The 27,989-nt window shown below is 46.2% G+C and overlaps 1 protein-coding gene across 16 annotated transcripts in view; it reads right to left on the bottom strand.

Annotated features, from left to right (window-relative positions):
* Positions 1 to 27,989, bottom strand: part of LOC130367542 (uncharacterized) — a 352,795-nt gene that overhangs the window by 301,274 nt on the left and 23,532 nt on the right. For 11 of the 16 annotated variants that reach the window (XR_008892098.1, XM_056570003.1, XM_056570002.1 and 8 more), the window contains one exon: positions 27,348 to 27,412. The gene's annotated coding sequence lies outside the window, so the exon portion shown is untranslated. Of the gene's footprint in view, positions 1 to 22,597; positions 22,713 to 22,953; positions 23,016 to 27,347; positions 27,413 to 27,989 lie in introns of those variants that run through there. The other 5 variants (XM_056569997.1, XM_056570005.1, XM_056569999.1 and 2 more) reach the window with 5 other exon arrangements.

The following is a 27,989-nucleotide window of genomic DNA, read 5'->3' as shown; positions in this document are numbered from 1 at the left end:
AGGAGCTGGCGGAGGAGATGGTTGCTGCTGTAGCAGAGGCAGAAGTTGCGACTGAAGTTGCTGCACCATGGTGGACACTTCTGACAGCTGGTGAGTTAGATGGGCGATCTGTCGGGATTGCTGGGCGACCACCGTGGTGAGGTCAGAGATAGCTGGCAGGGGAACCTCAGCGGGATCCATGGCCGGATCTACTGTCACGATTCGGCTGGCAGGAGGTGGATCCTCTGTGCCAGAGAGGGATTGGCGTGGACCGTGCTAGTGGACCGGTTCTAAGCTACTACTGGTTTTCACCAGAGCCCGCCGCAAAGCGGGATGGTCTTGCAGCGGCGGTAGCAACCAGGTCGTATCCACTAGCAACGGCTCACCTCTCTGACTGCTGAAGACAGGCGCGGTACAAGGGAGTAGACAGGAGCAAGGTCGGACGTAGCAGAAGGTCGGGGCAGGCAGCAAGGTTCGTAGTCAATATGGCAATAGCAGGAGGTCAAGTACACAGTATGGACAAACACAGTAAACGCTTTCTCAAGGCACAAAGGCAACAAGATCCGGCAGGGGAGTGCAGGGGCAGTGATCAGATATAGTCTGGGAGCAGGTGGAAGCCAATTAAGCTAATTGGGCCAGGCACCAATCATTGGTGCACTGGCCCTTTAAGTCTCAGAGAGCTGGCGCGCGCGCGCCCTAGAGAGCGGAGCCGCGCGCGCCAGCACATGACAGCAGGGGACCGGGACGGGTAAGTGACCTGGGATGCGACTCGCGAGCGGGCGCGTCCCGCTGTGCGAATCGCATCCCCGACGGCCATGACAGTGCAGCGCTCCCGGTCAGCGGGACTGACCGGGGCGCTGCGGAGAGAGAGACGCCGTGAGCGCTCCGGGGAGGAGCGGGGACCCGGAGCGCTAGGCGTAACAGATACTACTTATGTAAGTACACTTAGCTTCAAATCTATATTACTGTAGAACAGATGAATGATGGTCCCTGGTCACATGATCTTCCCAACCAGTGGTTGCAGGAGAAGTCCCTAGTCCTATCTCCCTCTCCCAGGATAAGGGGTGAACTCAGGCCTGTAAGTCAGTCTTGCCCAGGCCAGCATAGTGTACACATCTCTTCGCTCTGCTGTTGCAGGACATCATACACACACTTAGTCATAGGGGTCTCATCGAGGTGAACTCCTGCTGTGAGGATACAGTCCCTAAGTTCTTCATCTCCCCAGAAGGAGTTTTTCATCATCAGAGAGAATAAGGCTAAACAAGGGTCTCTCTGAAATACACTAATCTCTTTGTCAGGCTTTCTTTGTCATAGTTAGTGATGTTTAGGCTGTCACGTCATGATAAGTTTTCCTTCCACATCTCTCTCAGTATTGTGTCGTCAGTTAGGAAAAGTCTTCATATTGCATCACAGTAAGCCACTCTGTGAGGATCCTCATCGGTAGTGTCAGATAGACTGAGAACATATTCAGCTTTGAATATTCACATCTGCATCTGTAACTACATTCATTACACGTACATTTTCTAAAAGCACCTAAATTCAGTAAAGTTGCTTAGAAACATCATGTTAAAGGGACAGAGACCAAATGTCAATTCACCTGGCTGAAAAAGTTGTTACATTCCAAGCTGTACTAAAGCGACTGCATCATATTTTAATTGCACAAGAAATTGTGTAGTTGTTTCACGAAATCCCCATGTCTAGAATTCTCAATCCTGCACTTTTCACTATGGGAACAACATCGGTTAGGTACATCGCAATGTCTCCTAGGAATTATAAGGATATAACCCTATGTCTGACAGGGGTATAACATAATGAGTATTTTTAGGGTTAGAAATGTTTTTACCTCCATGTAGATAGTGATGGGAGGAGTTATTGATGCTATTCAGTTCTGACAGTGTTTTCTCCTTTATCTAGAGGTAGAAGAGGTGATACTACAGAAAAGTGGTATGAACCAGTAATAACACTACAGCTTAAAGGGAAACTTCATCTTATAACACCATAAAATTATTGGATCCATTTTGGCAAGCTTTTCCCACATTGACCTTTAGCCACGTTTGGCTTCTTTGTGTTTTGTGCAGACCCTTTATGGTATTTCCTTCTTTAAGCATCGGCGGGACCTCCGCGATTTCCAGGGTGGCAGCTGCAGCATCCAGAACATGGAAGCTTGGAGCTTCCGTGATGGTGACGTCCCGCCATGCCCCCTCCATTCATGTCCCATAGACATGAATGGAGGGGGCGTAGCGGCTGTAGTCACCAGTCATCGGACACGGAGCGAAGTTCGCTCCGTGCACTAGATGTCTGGGGTGCCACAGCAAAGATTGTGGGGGTCCCCAGCGGCGGGACAAACACAATTAGACTTCTTACCCCTATCCTTTGGATAGAGGTTAAGATGTTTTCCACCGGAGAACCCCTTTAAATATAATGCAAGAGATTTATCAACTGGGATAGGAGATAACTCACTTCTTAGGTGTTTTCATTTTTAAGATGTTGAGGACAATAACATCTGAAGAATCTAAGCTAAAAACCTGAACCAACATGGATTTTACTGAACTACTACTAGTAACTATAGGTAAAGACACAGCAATGTCAAAGTCAATGTTTTTCGGCACAGGTGGGTGTTTTCTGTCACCAAAAAGGAGACAACTTCTGACTGTACCAACCAAACCCACCAATATTCCCTTTAGCTATGTGTGACCTCCTTGACTCTCTTGAGACTCTCGCCATCCCGATCACTAACAGATATTATTGTTCAGCTTTCTCCACCAGGTCTCGTCAGACTCTCTTCACCCTACACCCGGAGTACAAGTTGTCACGATTCGGCTGGCTGGAGGTGGATCGTCTGTGCCAGAGAGGGATTGGCGTGGACCGTGTCGGTGGACCGGTTCTTAGTTGCTACTGGTATTCACCAGAGCCCGCCACAAAGCAGGATGGTCTTGCAGCGGCGGTAGCAACCAGGTTGTATCCACCGGCAATGGCTCAACCTCTCTGACTGCTGAGATAAGCGCGGTACAAGGGAGTAGACAAGAGCAAGGTCGGACGTAGCAGAAGGTCAGGGCAGGCAGCAAGGATCGTAGTCAGGAGCAATGGCAGGAGGTCTGGAACACAGGCTAGGAACACACAAGGAAACGCTTTCACTGGCACAATGGCAACAAGATCCGGCAAGGGAGTGCAGGGGAAGTGAGGTATAAGTAGGGAAGTGCACAGGTGAAGGTACTGATTAAAACCTCATGCGCCAATCGGTGGCGCACCGGCCCTTTAAATCGCAAAGACCCGGCGCGCGCGCGCCCTAAGAAGCGGGGCCGCGCGCGCCGGGACAGCACAGACGGGGAACGGGTCTGGTAAGCGTGTCGGAATGCGCATTGCGAGTGGGCACGTCCCGCATCGCGAATCGCATCCCGGCTGGGAACATTATCGCTGCGCACCCCGTCGGCAGGTCTGACCGGGGCGCTGCGAATAGGAGAACGCTGTGAGCGCTCCGGGGAGGAGCGGGGACCCGGAGCGCTCGGCGTAACAGTACCCCCCCCTTGGGTCTCCCCCTCTTTTTGGAACCTGAGAATTTGAGGATAAGATTCTTGTCCAGGATGTTGTCCTCAGGTTCCCATGACCTCTCCTCTGAGCCGCAATTCTCCCAATCAACCCAAAAATTTTTTTTACCTCTGACCGTCTTGAATGTCATAATTTCTTTCACCGAAAAAACGTCAGAGGACCCGGAAACTGGTGTGGGAGAAACAACTTTGGGAGAGAAGCGGTTAAGGATGAGTGGTTTAAGGAGAGAGACATGGAAAGCATTGGGAATACGGAGAGAAGGAGGAAGAAGGAATTTTCTAAGAGACAGGGTTGATTTGGCACTTGATTTTGAAAGGACCAAGATAACGTGGTCCCAGTTTATAACTGGGGACACGAAAGCGGACATACTTGGCGGAGAGCCATACTTTGTCTCCGGTAGAAAAAATGGGGGGAATTCTTCTTTTCCTATCGGCATGTTTTTTCATCCGGGATGAGGCCTGTAAGAGAGAATTTTGAGTCTCTTTCCATATGGTGGAGAAGTCCCGAGTCACCTCATCAACAGCAAGCAAACCAGAGGGCATGGGAGTGGGAAGGGGGGAAGAGGGTGACGCCCGTACACCACGAAGAATGGGGATTTAGCGGAAGATTCAGAGACTCTGAAATTGTACGAGAATTCGGCCCATGGTAGAAGATCTGCCCAGTCATCCTGGCGGGAGGAAACAAAATGTCGCAAATAGTCACCAAGAACCTGATTAATTCTTTCTACTTGCCCATTGGATTGGGGATGATAAGAAGACGAGAAGTTTAATTTGATTTTGAGTTGATTACAGAGGGCCCTCCAGAATTTAGACACAAATTGAACGCCTCTATCCGAGACGATATGCGTAGGCAGCCCGTGAAGGCGAAAAATGTGTATAAAAAATTGTTTCGCCAACTGAGGCGCAGAAGGAAGACCTAGAAGAGGGATAAAATGTGCCATCTTGGAGAATCGATCAACGACCACCCAAATAACTGTGTTGCCATGGGATAAAGGTAAGTCAGTAATAAAGTCCATACCAATCTGAGACCATGGTCGTTCAGGAACAGGCAGAGGATGGAGGAGACCAGCAGGCTTCTGGCGAGGGGTCTTGTCCCGGGCACAGACTGTACAAGCCCGCACAAAATCAACAACATCAGCTTCCAGGGTAGGCCACCAATAAAATCGAGAGATGAGCTGGATGGATTTTTTGATGCCAGCATGGCCTGCGAGGTGTGAGGAGTGTCCCCACTTGAGAATCCTGAGGCGCTGGCGTGGAGAGACGAAGGTCTTCCCTGGAGGAGTTTGTCTGATGGAAGCTGGAGAAGTGGAGATCAGACAGTCCGAAGGAATAATGTGTTGCGGGGAAGCTTCCACTTCAGAGGCATCCGATGAACGAGAGAGGGCATCAGCCCTAATGTTTTTGTCAGCAGGGCGAAAATGAATTTCAAAGTTAAAACGGGCAAAGAACAACGACCACCTAGCCTGGCGAGGGTTCAGCCGTTGGGCAGACTGAAGATAAGAGAGATTCTTGTGATCAGTGTATATAATAACTGGATATGTGGATCCCTCCAGCAGGTGCCTCCATTCCTCAAGCGACAATTTTATGGCCAGTAGTTCTCGATCACCAATGGAGTAGTTTTTCTCCGCCGGAGAGAAGGTCCTAGAAAAGAAACCACAAGTAACAGCATGTCTGGAAGAATTTTTTGGTAGGAGTACTGCTCCAGCTCCCACCGAGGAGGCGTCTACCTCCAGCGAGAAGGGCTTAGATGGATCAGGTCTGGAGAGTACGGGAGCAGAAGAAAAGGCAGTCTTGAGATGATTGAATGCGTCTTCCGCTTGAGGAGGCCAGGATTTAGGGTTGGCGTTTTTCTTGGTTAGGGCCACGATAGGAGCCACAATAGTGGAAAAGTGCGGAATAAATTGTCTGTAGTAATTGGCAAACCCCAAAAAATGTTGGATAGCACGGAGTCCGGAGGGGCGTGGCCAATCCAATATGGCTGATAGTTTATCTGGGTCCATTTGTAGTCCCTGGCCAGAGACTAAGTATCCTAGGAAGGGAAGAGATTGACATTCAAAGAGACATTTTTCCATTTTGGCATATAATTGATTGTTCCGAAGTCTCTGAAGAACCATGCGGACATGCTGGCGGTGTTCTTCTAGGTTAGCAGAAAAAATCAAAATATCGTCTAGGTAAACCACAACACAGGTATATAGAAGATCACGAAAAATTTCATTTACAAAGTCTTGGAAGACGGCAGGGGCGTTGCAAAGCCCAAAGGGCATAACCAGATATTCAAAGTGTCCATCTCTGGTGTTAAATGCGGTCTTCCACTCGTCCCCCTCCCTGATGCGGATGAGATTATATGCACCTCTTAAGTCCAGCTTGGTAAAGATGTGGGCGCCTCGTAGGCGATCAAAGAGTTCCGAGATAAGAGGTAGGGGATAGCGTTTTTTTACAGTGATTTTATTAAGTCCGCGGTAATCAATGCAAGGGCGTAAGGAGCCGTCTTTTTTGGAAATGAAAAAAAATCCAGCTCCGGCAGGGGAGGAAGACTTGCAGATAAACCCCTTTTTTAAATTCTATTGGATGTACTCCGACATGGCTTGTGTTTCCGGAACAGACAGAGGATAGATTCTGCCCCGGGGTGGAGTAGTACCAGGGAGGTGGTCAATAGGACAGTCATAAGGCCTGTGAGGAGGCAAAGTCTCTGCTTGTTTTTTGCAAAAAACATCAGCATAATCCAGATAGGCCTTGGGGAGACCAGATATCGGAGGAACCACAGGGTCTTGACTGACAGTACACGAAGCAGGCTTAAGACAGTCCTTGTGGCAAGAAGTACCCCAGTTCTTGATTTCCCCGGTGGTCCAATCGAGGGTTGGGGAATGGCGTTGAAGCCACGGTAGTCCAAGAAGAATTCCCGAAGTGCAGTTAGAGAGGACCAGAAATTCTATTTTTTCGTGATGGGGTCCGATGCACATTAAGAGGGGTTCCGTGCGGTAACGCACAGTACAGTCCAATCTTTCATTATTAACAGAGGCGATGTAGAGGGGTCTGGCGAGACTGGTCACCGGGATGTTGAACCTGTTGATGAAAGAGGCCAAAATAAAATTTCCTGCAGATCCGGAATCCAAGAAGGCCATAGCTGAGAAGGAGAAGGTAGAAGAAGAAATCCGCACAGGCACAGTAAGACATGGAGAAGCAGAGTTCACATCAAGAGCTGTCTCACCTTTGTGCGGAGTCAGCGTGCGTCTTTCCTGACGTGGAGGTCGGATAGGACAATCCTTCAAGAAATGTTCGGTACTGGCACAGTACAGGCAAAGGTTCTCCATGCGGCGTTGTGTCCTCTCTTGAGATGTCAAGCGAGACCGGTCAACTTGCATAGCCTCCACGGCAGAAGGCACAGGAACGTATTGCAGTGGACCAGAGGAGAGAGGAGCCGGGGAGAGAAACCGCCTCGTGCAAACAAAGTCCATATCCTGGCGGAGCTCCTGACGCCTTTCGGAAAAACGCATGTCAATGCGGGTGGCAAGATGAATAAGTTCATGCAGGTTAGCAGGGATTTCTCGTGCGGCCAGCACATCTTTGATGTTACTGGATAGGCCTTTTTTAAAGGTTGCGCAGAGGGCCTCGTTATTCCAGGACAATTCAGAGGCGAGAGTACGGAATTGGATGGCGTACTCGTCAACAGAAGAATTACCCTGGACCAGGTTAAGCAGGGCAGTCTTGGCCGAAGAGGTTCGGGTAGGTTCCTTGAAAACACTTCGAATCTCCGTGAAGAAAGAGTGTACAGAGGCAGTGACAGGATCATTGCGGTCCCAGAACGGTGTGGCCCATGACAGGGCTTTCCCAGACAGAAGGCTGACTACGAAAGCCACCTTTGACCTTTCAGTTGGAAACTGGTCCGACATCATCTCCAAATGCAGGGAACATTGTGAAAGAAAACCACGGCAAAATTTAGAGTCCCCATCAAATTTGTCCGGCAAAGATAAACGGAGGCTGGATGCGGCCACTCGTTGCGGAGGAGGTGCAGGAGCTGGCGGAGGAGATGATTGTTGAAGCTGTGGTAGTAGCTGCTGTAGCATCACGGTCAGTTGAGACAGCTGGTGGCCTTGTTGCGCTGCTGCGACTGCTGGGCGACCACCGTGGTGAGGTCAGCGACAACTGGCAGCGGGACCTCAGCGGGATCCATGGCCGGATCTACTGTCACGATTCGGCTGGCTTGGGGTGGATCCTCTGTGTGTTACGCCTAGCGCTCCGGGTCCCCTCTCCTCCCCGGAGCGCTCACGGCGTCTCTCTCCTCGCAGCGCCCCGGTCAGTCCCGCTGACCGGGAGCGCTGCACTGTCATGGCCGTCGGGGATGCGATTCGCACAGCGGGACGCGCCCGCTCGCGAATCGCATCCCAGGTCACTTACCCGTCCCGGTCCCCTGCTGTCATGTGCTGGCGCGCGCGGCTCCGCTCTCTAGGGCGCGCGCGCGCCAGCTCCCTGAGACTTAAAGGGCCAGTGCACCAATGATTGGTGCCTGGCCCAATTAGCTTAATTGGCTTCCACCTGCTCCCTGGCTATATCTGATCTCCTCCCTTGCACTCCCTGGCCGGATCTTGTTGCCTTGTGCCAGTGAAAGCGTTTAGTGTGTCCAAAGCCTGTGTACCTGAACTTCTGCTATCCATCCTGACTACGAATCTTGCCGCCTGCCCCCGACCTTCTGCTACGTCTGACCTTGCCTCTGCCTAGTCCTTCTGTCCCACGCCTTCTCAGCAGTCAGCGAGGTAGAGCCGTTGCTAGTGGATACGACCTGGTTGCTACTGCCGCAGCAAGACCATCCCGCTTTGCGGCAGGCTCTGGTGAACACCAGTAGCCTCTTAGAACCGGTCCACTAGCACGGTCCACGCCAATCCCTCGCTGACACAGAGGATCCACTACCTGGAAGCCGAATTGTGACAGTAGATCCGGCCATGGATCCCGCTGAGGTGCCGCTGCCAAGTCTCGCTGACCTTACCACGGTGGTCGCTCAGCAATCGCAGCAAATTGCCCAACAAGGACAGCAGCTGTCGCAGTTGACCGCCACGTTACAGCAACTTCTGCCTCTGCTACAGCAGCAACCATCTCCTCCGCCAGCTCCTGCACCTCCTCCGCAGCGAGTGGCCGCTCCTAGCCTCCGCTTGTCCCTGCCGGACAAATTTGATGGGGACTCTAAACTCTGCCGTGGATTTTTGTCTCAGTGTTCCCTGCTTATGGAGATGTTGTCGGACTTGTTTCCTTTAGAACGGTCTAAGGTGGCGTTCGTAGTAAGCCTTCTTTCAGGAAAGGCCTTGTCTTGGGCCACACCGCTCTGGGACCGCAATGATCCTGCCACAGCCACAGTCCAGGCCTTCTTCGCTGAACTCCGGAGTGTCTTCGAGGAGCCAGCCCGAGCTTCTTCTGCCGAGACTGCCCTGTTGAACCTGGTCCAGGGTAATTCTTCAGTGGGCGAGTACGCCATCCAATTTCGTACTCTTGCTTCCGAGTTATCATGGAATAACGAGGCTCTCTGCGCGACCTTTAAAAAAGGCCTATCCAGTCGCATCAAGGATGTGCTGGCCGCACGAGAGATTCCTGCCAACCTGCAAGAACTCATCCATTTAGCTACCCGCATTGACATGCGTTTTTCTGAGCGACACCAAGAGCTCCGCCAGGAAAAAGACTTAGATCTCTGGGCACCTCTCCCACAGTATCCGTTGCAATCTACGCCTGGGCCTCCCGCCGAGGAGGCCATGCAAGTGGATAGGTCTCGCCTGACCCAGGAAGAGAGGAATCGCCGTAGGGAAGAAAATCTCTGTCTTTACTGTGCCAGTACCGAGCATTTCTTGGTGGATTGCCCTATCCGTCCTCCACGCACGCACCCAGCTCACGTCGGTGTGGCGTCTCTTGGTTCCAAGTCTGCTCCTCCACGTCTCACGGTGCCCGTGCGGATTTCTCCTTCAGCCAACTCCTCCCTCTTAGCCGTGGCCTGCTTGGACTCCGGTGCCTCTGGAAATTTTATTTTGGAGTCGTTTGTTAATAAATTCCGCATCCCGGTGACCCGTCTTGTCAAGCCGCTCTACATTTCCGCGGTCAATGGAGTCAGACTGGATTGCACCGTGCGTTAACGCACAGAACGCCTCCTGATGTGTATTGGACCCCACCACGAGAGGATTGAGCTCTTCGTTCTCCCCAATTGTACCTCTGAGGTCCTCCTCGGTCTGCCGTGGCTCCGGCTTCATTCTCCCACCCTTGATTGGACCACCGGTGAGATCAAGAACTGGGACTCTGCCTGCCTTAGGAAGTGCCTCTCCCCCCCTCCCAGTCCCGTCAGGCAAGCCTCTGTGCCTCCTCATGGCCCCCGTCCTGGTGTCACACTGCCCCGTGCCAGGCTTCGCCCTCTGCCCTCCCTCCCCATTCCCACTCCTGCTGTACTGCCTGCCGTTGAGGAAACCCTCCATTCTTTCCCGGTTTCCTCATCCCAGGGGAGGCAGTTACCGGTCAAAGAAAAGGGGAGACCTAAGGGGGGGGGTACTGTTACGCCTAGCGCTCCGGGTCCCCTCTCCTCCCCGGAGCGCTCACGGCGTCTCTCTCCTCGCAGCGCCCCGGTCAGTCCCGCTGACCGGGAGCGCTGCACTGTCATGGCCGTCGGGGATGCGATTCGCACAGCGGGACGCGCCCGCTCGCGAATCGCATCCCAGGTCACTTACCCGTCCCGGTCCCCTGCTGTCATGTGCTGGCGCGCGCGGCTCCGCTCTCTAGGGCGCGCGCGTGCCAGCTCCCTGAGACTTAAAGGGCCAGTGCACCAATGATTGGTGCCTGGCCCAATTAGCTTAATTGGCTTCCACCTGCTCCCTGGCTATATCTGATCTCCTCCCTTGCACTCCCTGGCCGGATCTTGTTGCCTTGTGCCAGTGAAAGCGTTTAGTGTGTCCAAAGCCTGTGTACCTGAACTTCTGCTATCCATCCTGACTACGAATCTTGCCGCCTGCCCCCGACCTTCTGCTACGTCTGACCTTGCCTCTGCCTAGTCCTTCTGTCCCACGCCTTCTCAGCAGTCAGCGAGGTAGAGCCGTTGCTAGTGGATACGACCTGGTTGCTACTGCCGCAGCAAGACCATCCCGCTTTGCGGCGGGCTCTGGTGAACACCAGTAGCCTCTTAGAACCGGTCCACTAGCACGGTCCACGCCAATCCCTCGCTGACACAGAGGATCCACTACCTGGAAGCCGAATCGTGACACTGTGCCAGAGAGGGATTGGCATGGACCGTGTCGGTGGAGTGGTTCTAAGTTGCTACTGGTATTCACCAGAGCCCGCCGCAAAGCGGGATGGTCTTGCAGCGGCGGTAGCAACCAGGTCGTATCCACCGGCAACGGCTCAACCTCTCTGACTGCTGAGATAAGCGCGGTACAAGGGAGTAGACAAGAGCAAGGTCGGACGTAGCAGAAGGTCAGGGCAGGCAGCAAGGATCGTAGTCAGGGGCAACGGCAGGAGGTCTGGAACACAGGCTAGGAACACACAAGGAAATGCTTTCACTGGCACAATGGCAACAAGATCTGGCAAGGGAGTGCAGGGAAAGTGAGGTATAAGTAGGGAAGTGCACAGGTGAAGGTACTGATTAAAACCTCATGCGCCAATCAGTGGCGCACCGGCCCTTTAAATCGCAAAGACCCGGCGCGCGCGTGCCCTAAGGAGCGGGGCCGCGCGCGCCGGGACAGCACAGACGGGGAACGGGTCTGGTAAGCGAGTCGGAATGCGCATCGCGAGCGGGCACGTCCCGCATCGTGAATCGCATCCCGGCTGGGAACATTATCGCAGCGCACCCGGTCGGCAGGTCTGACCGGGGCGCTGCGAATAGGAGAACGCTGTGAGCGCTCCGGGGAGGAGCGGGGACCCTGAGCGCTCAGCGTAACACGAGTGCTGCGGAGCATCCTTCAATTTGAGCTTCCGGAATCCTAAGACCAGAGATGAGATCTCACTGTGCGCAGACTCAGGAGATTGCTGTGGCGTAGAAAGTAATGTAAGCTCCTTACTGCCCCATATACACCAAACACTTTGAAGGGAATGTACATTTTAGAAATCCCATTGGCACGTACCATATTATGGAATTCTGAGTTAAAAGGTGGGAAGGGGGGTTGTCTTCTGGTCAAGATCTTCATGACTTGGCCAGAGTGGAGAGTGGTATCATAGAGCATCTCTCTCCTTCTCTGGATGACCTGTCCTGTCTTGCAGCCTACTGATTAAAATGGGTGCTCTGCACTGCTTGGTCTGCCCTGTGGTGGCGCTGCTGGAAAACTGAATATTTACTGCCAGGTTTCCCCACAGCTTTTAGCTGATTGGTTTTCCTCTACTTTTAACAAAATAAATACAGTGTATCTGTCACTTTAAAAAAACTTTTGACATGTTGTAGAGACATGTCAAAACTTTTGATCGGTCGGGGTCTGAGTGTTCAGGCCCGGACCAATTGCTAGAATCAGCTTTCTGTGCATGTGACCAAGACAGTTCCATAGACTTTATATTGGGGATTTGTCTTTTGACCGATAAAAAAAACTGTTGACTTGTCTCTATGACATGTTAAAAGTTTTTAAAGTGACAGTGCCCATTTGGATGTTTACTCCATTGTAATTCTGTGTTTACAATACGGGATCTCTGGCTGGAGAATAGGAAGGCGGCCGGCGCCACCTGATCAGTCAGCGCTAGGACCACACGGACAGTGCTGTTCACATAGATGACAAAGTATTAAACCCGAAAGAATGCTCTTTCAGCATATACATTTCAGCAATGTAAAACTCAGGAGCTGAAATTCAGTTGTCTGCATTGTGCAGCGGAATCCCATTGACAGGAGTTTTAAAACATTTCTGTGTGAATTCAGCCTTAAAAGGGTTGTCTAGATTAGAAAACTAAATTATATACCCTATTGTGGAGTTCTGAGGTAATAGAAGAAGGTCCTCAGAGAGAAGAGAGGAGACAAGAGTCCCTTGTGCTGTAGAACCTGTACCATCCTGCAACACAATGATTGCCTGCTGATATGAATAGACACTCAGCAGTACCTTATTTTACCTGTGGTGGCACTGAAGAGAAATTGAACACTTACTGCCATGTTCTCTCTGAGGTTACAGCTGATCACTGGGGTTCCCAGCTGAGGGACAATTTATGATAACCTTATTGTTTATTATGGTTGCTCAAGGTGGAGAACCCATAGTAACAAAGTATCCATAGGAATAGGAGACTGATAATAATTCACATTGACACTAGCTCCTACGAGCATCTCAGATCTTGTACTGTAAATTCTAATGGCCCTGCAGCTTCATAAAGTTGTCATTTTAAAACCAAACCGCTTCCCAATTTTTTCAAATCAATTGGCTCCAGAAAGTTAAACAGATTTGTAAATTACTTCTATATAAAAATCTCAATCCTTCCAGTACTTATCATCTGCTGTATGCTCCACAGGAAGTTGTGTAGTTCTTTCCAGTCTGACCACAGTGCTCTCTGCTGACACCTCTGTCCATGGCAGGAACTGTCCAGAGCAGGAGAGGTTTGCTATGGGGATTTTCTCCTGCTCTGGACAGTTCCTGACATAGACTTTCTTCCTTGCCCATACACGTATTACATGGTCCCCCCTATTTGAATGTCTGGCATATATTGATAGATTTCCCTCTTATGGAAAATCTATCATTATATGTCAGACATTCTTAAGGTGTAAATACGGTGGGGATCCGTTCCCTGTGCCCTACCCTTAAAGAGATACTCCACCCCTAGACATCTTATCCCCTATCCATAGGGGATAAGATGTCTGATCACGTGGGTCCCGCCACTGGGGACCCTTGCGATCTTGGCTGCGGCACCCCAGTCATAGGGTGCATGGAACAAACTTCGCTCCGTGCCGGATGGCTGGCGATGCCGGTCCAGAGGCTCGTGACGTCACGGCAACGCCCCGCTCGTGACATTACAGCCACACCCCCTCTATGCAAGTCTATGTGATGGGGCGTGACGGCCGTCACACCCCCTCCCATAGACTTGCATTGAGGGGGGCGTGGCTGTGACATCACGAGCACCCACACTGCACCCGATGCTCTAAACAAACGGGTCTAGCAGGGAGATTGCGGGGGTCCCCCAGCAGCAGGACCCCTGCGATCAGACATCTTATCCCCAATCCTTTGGATAGGGGATAAGATGTTTAAAGTTTTGTGGTCTGCAGAGAAGTCCCGCTCGAATACATATCACCATACTATGTTGTTACAGGCAGGAGCGAAGTGGGTCATTCGTACCCATGCACTGGGACCAGCAGGTCTAAATGATCTATTCTCCTTTTTATAAATAACAAAACCTGTCAGCGCTGCTATAATGGAGGTGGAATCTAGAGTAGGTCAGGCCGAGCACAAACTGACTGAATTAGTCACATCCTATAATACCTTGCTTGATGCTCATTATGACTTAGAAAGTGAGGTACATGCTTTAAGGAGGAAAAGTCGCTGACTTGGAGGACAGGTCTCAACGTAATAATATTAAATTACGGGGTGTACCAGAATCTGTTCTGGCAAAAGACCTCTCTCAATATGTGGGAGAATTCCTAAAAGCTTTATTACCCGAGACTCCCCCTAGAGACTTGCTGTTGGATAGAACACATAGAATCCCACGACCAAAACATTTGGCTGATGATATCCCCAGAGATGTTTCAACCAGGATCCATTTCTTTCATATAAAGGAAGCGGTTATGAACAAATCTCGAGATCGCTATTTTTTTTCCAGAGCAATTCCGTAATATATCAGTATATACGGATTTATCAGCAACCACTTTACAATCTCGGAGACAACTGGCGCCTATAACTACGGCACTGAGGAATCATCAAATCAAGTATAAATGGGGTTTTCCGACACGTTTGATAATTCAAAGGGGTGAAAAATTGCACACTATTTACTCCTTGGATTAAGGAAAAAAAATATTAGAGTCCTGGGGTATTCCAATAGACATACCAGTTGTGCATAACACTCCAACTCGCATACAGCCAGAATGGGAAGAAATTAGCAGAAATCAGAGGAGCCAACATTAAGTGCCACTAGACAAAGTGAGAAGACTAAAAACCCTGAACTCTCCCACTAGCCCGACCGTTTTGAGGCTAAACTTTTTTTTCCCTTTTGTTCGCCACCACAAAACCATGTTGGCGAACAAGTGTCACCAATATAGATATGACCTTTTTGGTCTTTTTTCTCTAGTAGGGGAACTAGTCGTTGCCCTTAACTGTTTCTTACGTTCTTTTTTCTCTTTTCTTTTCTTCTTTCTTTTTAACTCTATTGTTTTCTACGCTTGCCTTCATAAATAGAAATTTGTTATATGAAAGTTTAATCCTATTCGCCATTGTCTATTTAATTAGGATATATATATATATTTTTATTTTATTTTTTTGTATCATTAAATGTAAATGGATTAATTGCTCCTCAAAAGAGGGCTTATAGATGGAATGATGCCATGTTACAGGCCTGTGATGTGTTATGTGTGCAAGAAACGCACTTATTAAAAGCAGATGCTCATCGAGTGTTGCATCATGCTTTTCCTCACACATTCCAAGCCCATCATATTAATAAATCTAGAGGGGGTGATGATTGTATTCAGAGACACGGTGACGTTTCAGCTGATAGAGGAGATTACAGACCCTAATGGTCACTATGTATTAATAGTATGTTCAATTAATAATGTAATTTATACAGTTACATCAATTTATTGCTTCTACTCTGGACAGTTCCCGAGACAGGAGTCATCAGAGAGCACTTAGACAGAAAAGAACAACTCAACTTCAGCAGCTCATAAGTACTGAAAGGATTAAGATTTTTTTAAATAGAAGTACTTTACAAATCTGTTTAACATTCTGGAACCAGTTGATATATAAAGTAAAGTTCTTTCCTGGATAACCCCTTTAATGCAGTCCCAGATATTGAGATGGATTTGTCTCCCCCCACCCGAGCTCGCCCTTGTTCATTACAATCCCTGTTTAATGGTGAAGAGGTTTATGATACATGGCGTCTTCTACACGCTAGCAAAAAAGATTTTACATATCATTCTTTAACACATAATAGCTACTCTAGAATCGATTTAATAGTGGTGGACAAATCGCTTATTGATTTGCTCAAGTCATCTGCTATTGCTTCAATGAAATGGTCTGACCATGCGCCTGTCGTTCTGGAGATTGAGGAACTGTTCTGGAGATTGAGGCTGTGTCATCTGCATATATGTGGCGAGCTAATGAATTTTAGACACCCCAGATACCAAGCTGATTTGTTGGCTGATCTCTCTTCATATTTCTTGATGAATGTGACCCCAGACGTTAAATCTACTATTATTTGGAAAGCGCACAAAGCGGTTATAAGAGGATTGTTTATCAAATGGGGCCTCGTTCACAAGAAGGAGCGTATGAAACAGCTAACCAATTTATTGGATTAGCAGAAAATAGATGATCTGAATAAACAAATGCCCACCCCAGAACTAGCACTTAGATTATGAGAAATTAGACACAAGATACACACATATTTCTATGACGATTATGGAAAACAGATACAGTTGAAATCCCAATACTATGCATATGATAATAAAGTGGGGAAATTATTACCTTCTCGACTAAAGGCCAAACATACGAAATTAAGGATCCCCTATCTTTGGGATTCTACATCTACCTATAAACTATATCACCCGGCGTATATAACCCACTCATTTAAGAATTATTACTGACTTTATAATCTCTCAAGTGACACTAATATTCCACAGCCTACAGACTCAGATATACAAGTCTTTTTGCAGAAGCTATCCCTCCTGGGTCTTTCACAATCACAAATCTCCTTTTTTTAACTCTCCTATTTCTTTAGATGAAGTAACACGGGTTATCAAATCTCCCCCCCCCCCCAGACAAAGCTCCTGGCCCTGATGGGCTTATATCTATTTACTACAAAGCATTTTCTTCTATCTTGGCACCATATGCGATGGCTTTTTTTTTTTACTGAGATGATGTCACAGGGTAATCGCCCACAAAAAAACCTAGAAACATTCATAGGGACTCTTCAGAAATCAGAAAAATCGCCCGATAGACCTAACAATTTCCATCCGATTTCTTTATTGAATTTGGATGTGAAAATGTATGCTCCCTTATTAGCTAACCGTTTGACATCAGTTCTCCCATGTTTGGTAGCAAGGGACCATGTCGGCTTCATTAGAGGTCGTCAGGCCTTTGAAAACACAAGTAGGATAATTAATATACAGTGATCCCCCCGACCTACGATGGCCCCGACATACGATAATTTCAACATGCGATGGCCTCTTAGAGGCCATCACATGTTGAAGGCAGCATCAACATACGTTGCTTTTGTATGTCGGGGCCATCACATAAACGGCTACCCGGCAGCGCAGACTGCTTCAGCTGCCACTGGATAGCCGTTTACGGTGCCCTGTGTGCTGCGGTGATGATCACTCACCTGTCCTCGGGGCTCCGGCGCATCCTCTTCGGGATCCCCTGCATCGCCGGTGCTCTCCTTCGTCGTCATCATGTCGCCGCTCACGCTGTCCCGTCATCCAATAGGAGCGGCGTGCGAAGGGACGTGATGGCGGCGACGGAGAGCGAGGATCCTGGGGAAACAGACTCGTCCGGAGCGTCGGGGATGCGGTGACAGCAATGGAGGGTGACATCCATGGCAGCGGTAATTGTCCGGAGCGGCAGGGACAGGTGAGTATAACTTCCTTTTCCAGTGGTCTTCAACCTGCGGACCTCCAGATGTTGTAAAACTACAACTCTCAGCATGCCCGGACAGCCAACGGCATGCTGGGAGTTGTAGTTTTGCAACATCTGGAGGTCCGCAGGTTGAAGACCACTGTCCTATTCTTTCCATTGCACGGATCCCTCAACATACAATGGTTTCAACAAACGATGGTTCATTTGGAACAGATGAGGGACCACTGTATTTTGTCATATAGATAGTAAAAAGCTCCCGTCTGTCTTCTTGTCCCTGGAAGCTGAGAAGGCATTTGACCGTATTCATTGGTCATTTGCCTTCTCGGTACTACGGGCTATGGGATTTGGGAGGACTATCTTACAAGCAATTCAGGCTTTATTCTCAACACCTATTGCCAGGATCTTCTCTAATGGCTTAGTGTCCGAGAGTTTTCCAATTTCAAATGGGACCCGCCAGGGCTGTCCCCTATCTCCTTTAATTTTTGTTTTGTGTATGGAGCGATTGGCTATAGCATTTCGATCGAATAATACAATTAAGGGTTTCTCCATTGGCCTTACTTCACATTTAATTTCATTATATGTGGACGATGTAATTCTAACTATGGAGAGACCGGAACAGGCCCTGGCAGAGTCTATGCAACTTCTGGAAACTTTTGAACAGATATCTAATAATAAATTAAACTCTTCAAAGTCACAAGCTTTATCTTTTCACATGCCTTCAGAGGCAGTAGTAACTCTGAAGTCGAAATTCCCCTTAGATTGGAGAACAAATTATCTGACATACCTAGGGGTAAAAATCCCATATACTTTTTCTGCAATTCATGCTGTTAACTATATACCATTTATACAGATGTTTAGAAGCGAACTGGAGACGTTAGGGAAAGTAGAGACATCATGACTGGGAAGAATAGCCTCATTTAAAATGATGGCTTTACCGAAATTGTTATATCTCTATAGGACTCTCCCCATTTCCCTACCCAGTTCCCTTTTTTAAGCATCTGACTCAAATGATGTCTACATATATATGGAAAGGTGAATGGAAAAGAGTTTTTATGTCACTTTTGACAAGTCATAGAGATAGGGGAGGTCTAGGGGTACCTAATCTTCAAAATCATTATTTAGCAACTATAGTCTCTCAGATGCTTATTTTTGCCCAAGACACGACTCTACCATTATGGGCCCAAATAGAAGCATATTGGTGCTTGCCAACCCCTCCTATCCTTGTGCCCTATATGTCTACATGGAAGCTGAAACCCCCGAGTTTGATTTCTTCGATAACAGTTTCTGGAATATCGGGATGGTCGACCTTACATGATTTAACTGGGAAATCACATGTGGTAGGTCCAATGGCGACACCTTTTAAAAATCATAACCCTATGGCGCATCTCTACCTTTGTCATACTATGCGCCATACAGGGCATGGGAGAAGGAATTGGCTTGCAATATCTCAGAGGAAGAATGGAAAAAAAACTTCCAATGGACACGCAGGGCATTGCTGTGTGTGACACATCTGGAGATCAAAATGAGACTAAAATGGTATCTCACAACAAGTAGTGATCAATTGTTCCTGAGTATTAAGATTGATAGGGAGAAATTCAATGTTGATATACAATTCCACTGTAGATAGTAGATATATGGGATATTAGGATTGGTTATTAGTGGATAAACATGTACTGAAAAATCCTCTGTTAAAAATGATGATAGATCAGAAATTCATTATCTGGATGTCAGACACACTTACTGGAAAATATTTGAGCAAAGGTCCTGTAGTGGTGTTCAGTTTTGCCTTTAGCAAAAGTTTGGAAGTTCACAGCATATGCCGAGCACTTGAAGTAATAGAGGCATACACATAAATACACCGTATCTAATTTCTGTTATACAAGTCTGCTCTCTTAATACTTTAGTATCTGACTGCTCCTTCCTCCATCGTGTGATGGGATCCCTGAGGAAGGATAGCGTACTATCCGAAATGCATAGGATCTAATCCCCATGGCCTATGACACTGACGTCACAAAACAGTGCCCAGGCATTACCGCAACTTATCCTACAGCTCAATGTGCGCCACGCCGGTGAGACGCTTTCCAGCCGCAGCGATCCTCCCGACGCGTGCAGCCGCTGTCATCCCGGACATCACTACCGTCACCGCAACCTCCGGACACCTTAGCGGTTATCACAACCTCCGCTGCCAGTCCCCTGCATCGCGCGGATACCGGCCTGACACCGAGTGTGGAGAAACATCAGCCGTCACGCGACCTGCCAGAAAGCCGGGGACCGGAACATCACCACGAGGAACACGGAGGTATTGTACCACAAGTGTATACTTCACTCACAACATCTATATTGCAAAAATATCTGTATCCATCACACGTATGGAGGAAGGAGCAGTCAGATACTAAAGTATTAAGAGAGCAGACTTGTATAACAGAAATTAGATACGGTGTATTTATGTGTATGCGTCTATTACTTGCTGTGAACTTACAAACTCTTGCTAAATGCAAAACTGAACACCACTACAGGACCTTTGCTCAAATATTTTCCAGTAAGTGTGTCTGACATCCAGATAATGAATTTATGATCTATCATCATTTTTAACAGAGGATTTTTCAGTACATGTTTATCCACTAATAACCAATACTAATATCCCATATATCTACTATCTACAGTGGAATTGTATATCAACATTGAATTTCTCCCTATCAACCTTAATACTCAGGAACAATTGATCACTACTTGCTCAGTAAGTGTTGAATACCTTCTTTTTTATCTATTTATTTATTTCTATATAAAAAAAAAAATTCAACTTGTACCTTGGGGGGACTTGCCAGGACCCCTACAGTGATAAAGTGGCTGCCAGAATTAAATTCCTCCAGCGCTAGTGATACACGCCTTTTTTTTTTTTTTTGGTATCTCACACCAACTGAGCTTCATGCCATGTATTCAAACTCTGCACCAGTGTGTTGGAGACATTGTGGCAATAGAGGGTCACTCACACTCATATGGCAATGTCCAAATCTGAAGGCTTATTGGACCCAAGTTGAAAGGCTTTTAGTGCAATTGACTAATACTAACATACAGCTGACCCCTCAGATGCTGTTTTTATTGATCGGGATTCAGAATTATCCAAAACCAATGAGAATATTGGTATGTAAGATCATCACCATGGCGAAGTTGATCATCACAAAACATTGGAAATCTACGGTCATCCCGACCTATAGAGAGCCTTTAATTCTTATACGTCAATCGTACCAATGTGAAAAAACTGTCGCATATAACACGGGGGAATTATGTCTACTATTTCTCTGAGTGAGTTATGGCATCCATGGATAAATAACTTAACAAATAATGATTAGGATATTTTTTCTTTAAGTGCAGGAAATATTTTCTTCTTTCTTCTTCCCCCCCCCCCCCCCCCTTTTCTGTCTTTTGTTTTTTTTAGTTTTTTTTAAAAATAGTGTTCTTAGGGATTAGATATAAGATAGGATGCATCATTTGTTAATTAATCAATTGATCTATAAATGATTTGCATATCTCATAAGCAGCAAATTTAATGTTACATTAAAGAACACTGGCAGTATATATGATATTAGATATAACTAAGTCTATAGTTATATGTAGCACTGTGTGGAATATATAGCTTGTTTTCCTGATTTTTATGTTGTAAAGGTGCATTCACACCACGTTTTGTACATACGGGTGCTGGATCCGGCGGGAAGAGGGGGAAAACCGGGCGCTCCCGTACCCCGGCCGGATCAGCCCGTGACTCCATTTACTTTAATGACCCGACCGGAGTCAAACAGTGACTCTGGTCGGCTCAGTTTTGACTCATATGCAGTTTTGGACCGGACCTAAAACCATAGTAAACTATGGTTTTAGGTCCGGTCCGGTCAGGCACCGGTATGTACAAAACGTGGTGTGAATGCACCCTAACTTAAAAAATTAAAAAATCTATAAAAATATTGAAACAGAAAGCATGGGCAATAAGTGTTGAGTGCTCATGTGGACTTGGAGTCAGAAAAGAGTAGTGAGGATTTGGAGGATGATTGTGAGGACACCAATGAGTGGTGTGATATAGAGGACGAGGATACAGATGAGGATATTGATAGTCCATCTGTATCCAAGACGGTACATGGGTACTCCCAGGTTGTTAAGGGTACAGTGGCCCCTCGTAAAAAAGGGGGGGGGGGGTACTGTCAGAAGCCATAGGGTTAATCTGCCCTGAGACTTTGTTTATCTTGGTTGCTGGGACTACGCCCCTGTGTTTCTGCGTGTGGTTCAGTTTGCAGCCTATTAGATTCCTCCTGCTAGCTGAACAGGGATATATAAGGAAGCCTTTCCCATTCATGCTTCTCCTGTGAAAGTTCTTGCAACTGAAACTAGCAACCTCTGTATATTATTGTCTATCTGGTTCTATTACTCTTTGGCTTGGTTTTTGACTACTCTTTGGCTCTCTGTTATTGTACTCCGTTCCCTCCTGACTTGGACTCGGCTTGTTGACTTTAAGTTCAGTGTGTGTGTGTGTTTAGGTTTTTTCCAGTTAGTTTTGTGTGCCTCCAGCTGTTCCCGACCTTTGTCAGTTTTTGTAGTTTATTGTTTTGACCTGTGACTGTCCATCACTTATCTGAGGAAGGGACCGGCACTATGGTTGTGGACCCACTGCTTAGGGCTGGTACACAAGTAGGCAGGAACAGAGGGAGTGGGCAAGTTCAGGGCTGCACTTTATCCCTGACAATCTGTGCTTGTCTTGGTGCTAAATGGCTATGTTGCAAAATTACCTTAACGCTGTAACTATCTTTCAGTGAACTGGGTATCTCCTGTTGGAGTTTGATCTCTCAAACAACAAATCCCATAGTTCCTTGTTTGTAAGTGTGAGGTCACTTTTCTCCCTCCCACACCAGCCACCCCACTCATTGAAACAAAATGGAGCTGCCTTCCATTCAAAAGACAAGTGTTTTCTAAACAGGGTGCCTACAATTAGTTGCAGAATGATTTCTCTCACCCAGCAGTCGCTCCACCCAAAGAAGCAGGACCTGCTCCCTTTGCACACCTGACTAGTGATGTCATATCTCGCCCACACTGCAACCTGGGAAAACCTGAGACTCGAGTAATTTTGTATGCTGTTAAAGGGGTACTCGACTGCCTCAGCATTCGTAACATTTTGACGTCACGAGCCCGGCGCCCACACAGAGTACAGAACAAAATGTTCCAAACGCTGAGACAGTGGAGTACCCCTTTAAAAATCAATATTGGGACAAAAATCACACACAGGTACAGACTTCACTGAACTACACTAACTTTACAGCCCCTGTAGCACAGTCAAATAAAAAAAATCCTGGAATACCCCTTTAATCTAAATGTGTTAATAGTGACTATAACACTTACGTACAGCAAGTCAATGAGATGAAGACGAGTCTTCTACAGAGGAATTACCTTTTAGATGTTTTAGGGAGCATTTAGTAGAGCTGTAAAAAGATAGAGATCCCATTGACTTCACCCTAAAAAACAAAATATCAACATTAAAAAAGTGAATAAAATTGTATTTTCATTTCAAAACACACAATAGAAAAATAATGTGATCCATAAAAATTGGTTCATTTTAGAATAAAATGTGGAGCTTGAGAAAATAGTTCAAAATAAACCTAGAATGACTTTGAGGAGAACTAATACATGAAATGATTTTATAAAGAAAAGAAGAAAAAAAGAAATGAAATCAGTCGTGGTTAAATTGAGCTGCTCACCTCGGTCATTACACCGGCAAAAATTATTTAGTTCTTTAGTAAAATGTTTCTGTAAGCTAGGAGGCGCAGAAACACAAGTCAGGTAGTTCATCACTTGTAAGAGCAATCATATTGTATATAGCTTAATATGTCCATATGTCCATGTGGACTATATTACGTTGAAAACCGGCATAGGAGAAGCTGGGTTCATAGTCCATAAAATGAATTACATAATAGTAGCCCTGAGGGGGTTAAAATTTGCAAAGCTTAAATGAATAGAGTTTAACCCCTTAACCCCTTAAGGACTCAGGGTTTTTCCGTTTTTGCACTTTCGTTTTTTCCTCCTTACCTTTTAAAAATCATAACCCTATGGCGCATCTCTACCTTTGTCATACTATGCGCCATACAGGGCATGGGAGAAGGAATTGGCTTGCAATATCTCAGAGGAAGAATGGAAAAAAAACTTCCAATGGACACGCAGGGCATTGCTGTGTGTGACACATCTGGAGATCAAAATGAGACTAAAATGGTATCTCACAACAAGTAGTGATCAATTGTTCCTGAGTATTAAGATTGATAGGGAGAAATTCAATGTTGATATACAATTCCACTGTAGATAGTAGATATATGGGATATTAGGATTGGTTATTAGTGGATAAACATGTACTGAAAAATCCTCTGTTAAAAATGATGATAGATCAGAAATTCATTATCTGGATGTCAGACACACTTACTGGAAAATATTTGAGCAAAGGTCCTGTAGTGGTGTTCAGTTTTGCCTTTAGCAAAAGTTTGGAAGTTCACAGCATATGCCGAGCACTTGAAGTAATAGAGGCATACACATAAATACACCGTATCTAATTTCTGTTATACAAGTCTGCTCTCTTAATACTTTAGTATCTGACTGCTCCTTCCTCCATCGTGTGATGGGATCCCTGAGGAAGGATAGCGTACTATCCGAAATGCATAGGATCTAATCCCCATGGCCTATGACACTGACGTCACAAAACAGTGCCCAGGCATTACCGCAACTTATCCTACAGCTCAATGTGCGCCACGCCGGTGAGACGCTTTCCAGCCGCAGCGATCCTCCCGACGCGTGCAGCCGCTGTCATCCCGGACATCACTACCGTCACCGCAACCTCCGGACACCTTAGCGGTTATCACAACCTCCGCTGCCAGTCCCCTGCATCGCGCGGATACCGGCCTGACACCGAGTGTGGAGAAACATCAGCCGTCACGCGACCTGCCAGAAAGCCGGGGACCGGAACATCACCACGAGGAACACGGAGGTATTGTACCACAAGTGTATACTTCACTCACAACATCTATATTGCAAAAATATCTGTATCCATCACACGTATGGAGGAAGGAGCAGTCAGATACTAAAGTATTAAGAGAGCAGACTTGTATAACAGAAATTAGATACGGTGTATTTATGTGTATGCGTCTATTACTTGCTGTGAACTTACAAACTCTTGCTAAATGCAAAACTGAACACCACTACAGGACCTTTGCTCAAATATTTTCCAGTAAGTGTGTCTGACATCCAGATAATGAATTTCTGATCTATCATCATTTTTAACAGAGGATTTTTCAGTACATGTTTATCCACTAATAACCAATACTAATATCCCATATATCTACTATCTACAGTGGAATTGTATATCAACATTGAATTTCTCCCTATCAACCTTAATACTCAGGAACAATTGATCACTACTTGCTCAGTAAGTGTTGAATACCTTCTTTTTTATCTATTTATTTATTTCTATATAAAAAAAAAAATTCAACTTGTACCTTGGGGGGACTTGCCAGGACCCCTACAGTGATAAAGTGGCTGCCAGAATTAAATTCCTCCAGCGCTAGTGATACACGCCTTTTTTTTTTTTTTGGTATCTCACACCAACTGAGCTTCATGCCATGTATTCAAACTCTGCACCAGTGTGTTGGAGACATTGTGGCAATAGAGGGTCACTCACACTCATATGGCAATGTCCAAATCTGAAGGCTTATTGGACCCAAGTTGAAAGGCTTTTAGTGCAATTGACTAATACTAACATACAGCTGACCCCTCAGATGCTGTTTTTATTGATCGGGATTCAGAATTATCCAAAACCAATGAGAATATTGGTATGTAAGATCATCACCATGGCGAAGTTGATCATCACAAAACATTGGAAATCTACGGTCATCCCGACCTATAGAGAGCCTTTAATTCTTATACGTCAATCGTACCAATGTGAAAAAACTGTCGCATATAACACGGGGGAATTATGTCTACTATTTCTCTGAGTGAGTTATGGCATCCATGGATAAATAACTTAACAAATAATGATTAGGATATTTTTTCTTTAAGTGCAGGAAATATTTTCTTCTTTCTTCTTCCCCCCCCCCCCCCTTTTCTGTCTTTTGTTTTTTTTAGTTTTTTTTAAAAATAGTGTTCTTAGGGATTAGATATAAGATAGGATGCATCATTTGTTAATTAATCAATTGATCTATAAATGATTTGCATATCTCATAAGCAGCAAATTTAATGTTACATTAAAGAACACTGGCAGTATATATGATATTAGATATAACTAAGTCTATAGTTATATGTAGCACTGTGTGGAATATATAGCTTGTTTTCCTGATTTTTATGTTGTAAAGGTGCATTCACACCACGTTTTGTACATACGGGTGCTGGATCCGGCGGGAAGAGGGGGAAAACCGGGCGCTCCCGTACCCCGGCCGGATCAGCCCGTGACTCCATTTACTTTAATGACCCGACCGGAGTCAAACAGTGACTCTGGTCGGCTCAGTTTTGACTCATATGCAGTTTTGGACCGGACCTAAAACCATAGTAAACTATGGTTTTAGGTCCGGTCCGGTCAGGCACCGGTATGTACAAAACGTGGTGTGAATGCACCCTAACTTAAAAAATTAAAAAATCTATAAAAATATTGAAACAGAAAGCATGGGCAATAAGTGTTGAGTGCTCATGTGGACTTGGAGTCAGAAAAGAGTAGTGAGGATTTGGAGGATGATTGTGAGGACACCAATGAGTGGTGTGATATAGAGGACGAGGATACAGATGAGGATATTGATAGTCCATCTGTATCCAAGACGGTACATGGGTACTCCCAGGTTGTTAAGGGTACAGTGGCCCCTCGTAAAAAAGGGGGGGGGGGTACTGTCAGAAGCCATAGGGTTAATCTGCCCTGAGACTTTGTTTATCTTGGTTGCTGGGACTACGCCCCTGTGTTTCTGCGTGTGGTTCAGTTTGCAGCCTATTAGATTCCTCCTGCTAGCTGAACAGGGATATATAAGGAAGCCTTTCCCATTCATGCTTCTCCTGTGAAAGTTCTTGCAACTGAAACTAGCAACCTCTGTATATTATTGTCTATCTGGTTCTATTACTCTTTGGCTTGGTTTTTGACTACTCTTTGGCTCTCTGTTATTGTACTCCGTTCCCTCCTGACTTGGACTCGGCTTGTTGACTTTAAGTTCAGTGTGTGTGTGTGTTTAGGTTTTTTCCAGTTAGTTTTGTGTGCCTCCAGCTGTTCCCGACCTTTGTCAGTTTTTGTAGTTTATTGTTTTGACCTGTGACTGTCCATCACTTATCTGAGGAAGGGACCGGCACTATGGTTGTGGACCCACTGCTTAGGGCTGGTACACAAGTAGGCAGGAACAGAGGGAGTGGGCAAGTTCAGGGCTGCACTTTATCCCTGACAATCTGTGCTTGTCTTGGTGCTAAATGGCTATGTTGCAAAATTACCTTAACGCTGTAACTATCTTTCAGTGAACTGGGTATCTCCTGTTGGAGTTTGATCTCTCAAACAACAAATCCCATAGTTCCTTGTTTGTAAGTGTGAGGTCACTTTTCTCCCTCCCACACCAGCCACCCCACTCATTGAAACAAAATGGAGCTGCCTTCCATTCAAAAGACAAGTGTTTTCTAAACAGGGTGCCTACAATTAGTTGCAGAATGATTTCTCTCACCCAGCAGTCGCTCCACCCAAAGAAGCAGGACCTGCTCCCTTTGCACACCTGACTAGTGATGTCATATCTCGCCCACACTGCAACCTGGGAAAACCTGAGACTCGAGTAATTTTGTATGCTGTTAAAGGGGTACTCGACTGCCTCAGCATTCGTAACATTTTGACGTCACGAGCCCGGCGCCCACACAGAGTACAGAACAAAATGTTCCAAACGCTGAGACAGTGGAGTACCCCTTTAAAAATCAATATTGGGACAAAAATCACACACAGGTACAGACTTCACTGAACTACACTAACTTTACAGCCCCTGTAGCACAGTCAAATAAAAAAAATCCTGGAATACCCCTTTAATCTAAATGTGTTAATAGTGACTATAACACTTAGGTACAGCAAGTCAATGAGATGAAGACGAGTCTTCTACAGAGGAATTACCTTTTAGATGTTTTAGGGAGCATTTAGTAGAGCTGTAAAAAGATAGAGATCCCATTGACTTCACCCTAAAAAACAAAATATCAACATTAAAAAAGTGAATAAAATTGTATTTTCATTTCAAAACACACAATAGAAAAATAATGTGATCCATAAAAATTGGTTCATTTTAGAATAAAATGTGGAGCTTGAGAAAATAGTTCAAAATAAACCTAGAATGACTTTGAGGAGAACTAATACATGAAATGATTTTATAAAGAAAAGAAGAAAAAAAGAAATGAAATCAGTCGTGGTTAAATTGAGCTGCTCACCTCGGTCATTACACCGGCAAAAATTATTTAGTTCTTTAGTAAAATGTTTCTGTAAGCTAGGAGGCGCAGAAACACAAGTCAGGTAGTTCATCACTTGTAAGAGCAATCATATTGTATATAGCTTAATATGTCCATATGTCCATGTGGACTATATTACGTTGAAAACCGGCATAGGAGAAGCTCGGTTCATAGTCCATAAAATGAATTACATAATAGTAGCCCTGAGGGGGTTAAAATTTGCAAAGCTTAAATGAATAGAGTTTAACCCCTTAACCCCTTAAGGACTCAGGGTTTTTCCGTTTTTGCACTTTCGTTTTTTCCTCCTTACCTTTTA

The sequence above is a fragment of the Hyla sarda genome, chromosome 4 (genome assembly GCF_029499605.1).
Source record: "Hyla sarda isolate aHylSar1 chromosome 4, aHylSar1.hap1, whole genome shotgun sequence".
Lineage (NCBI taxonomy): Eukaryota > Metazoa > Chordata > Amphibia > Anura > Hylidae > Hyla > Hyla sarda.
The sequence above is the reverse complement of the archived record's forward strand: the minus strand, read 5'-3'. Positions and strand labels throughout refer to the sequence as shown.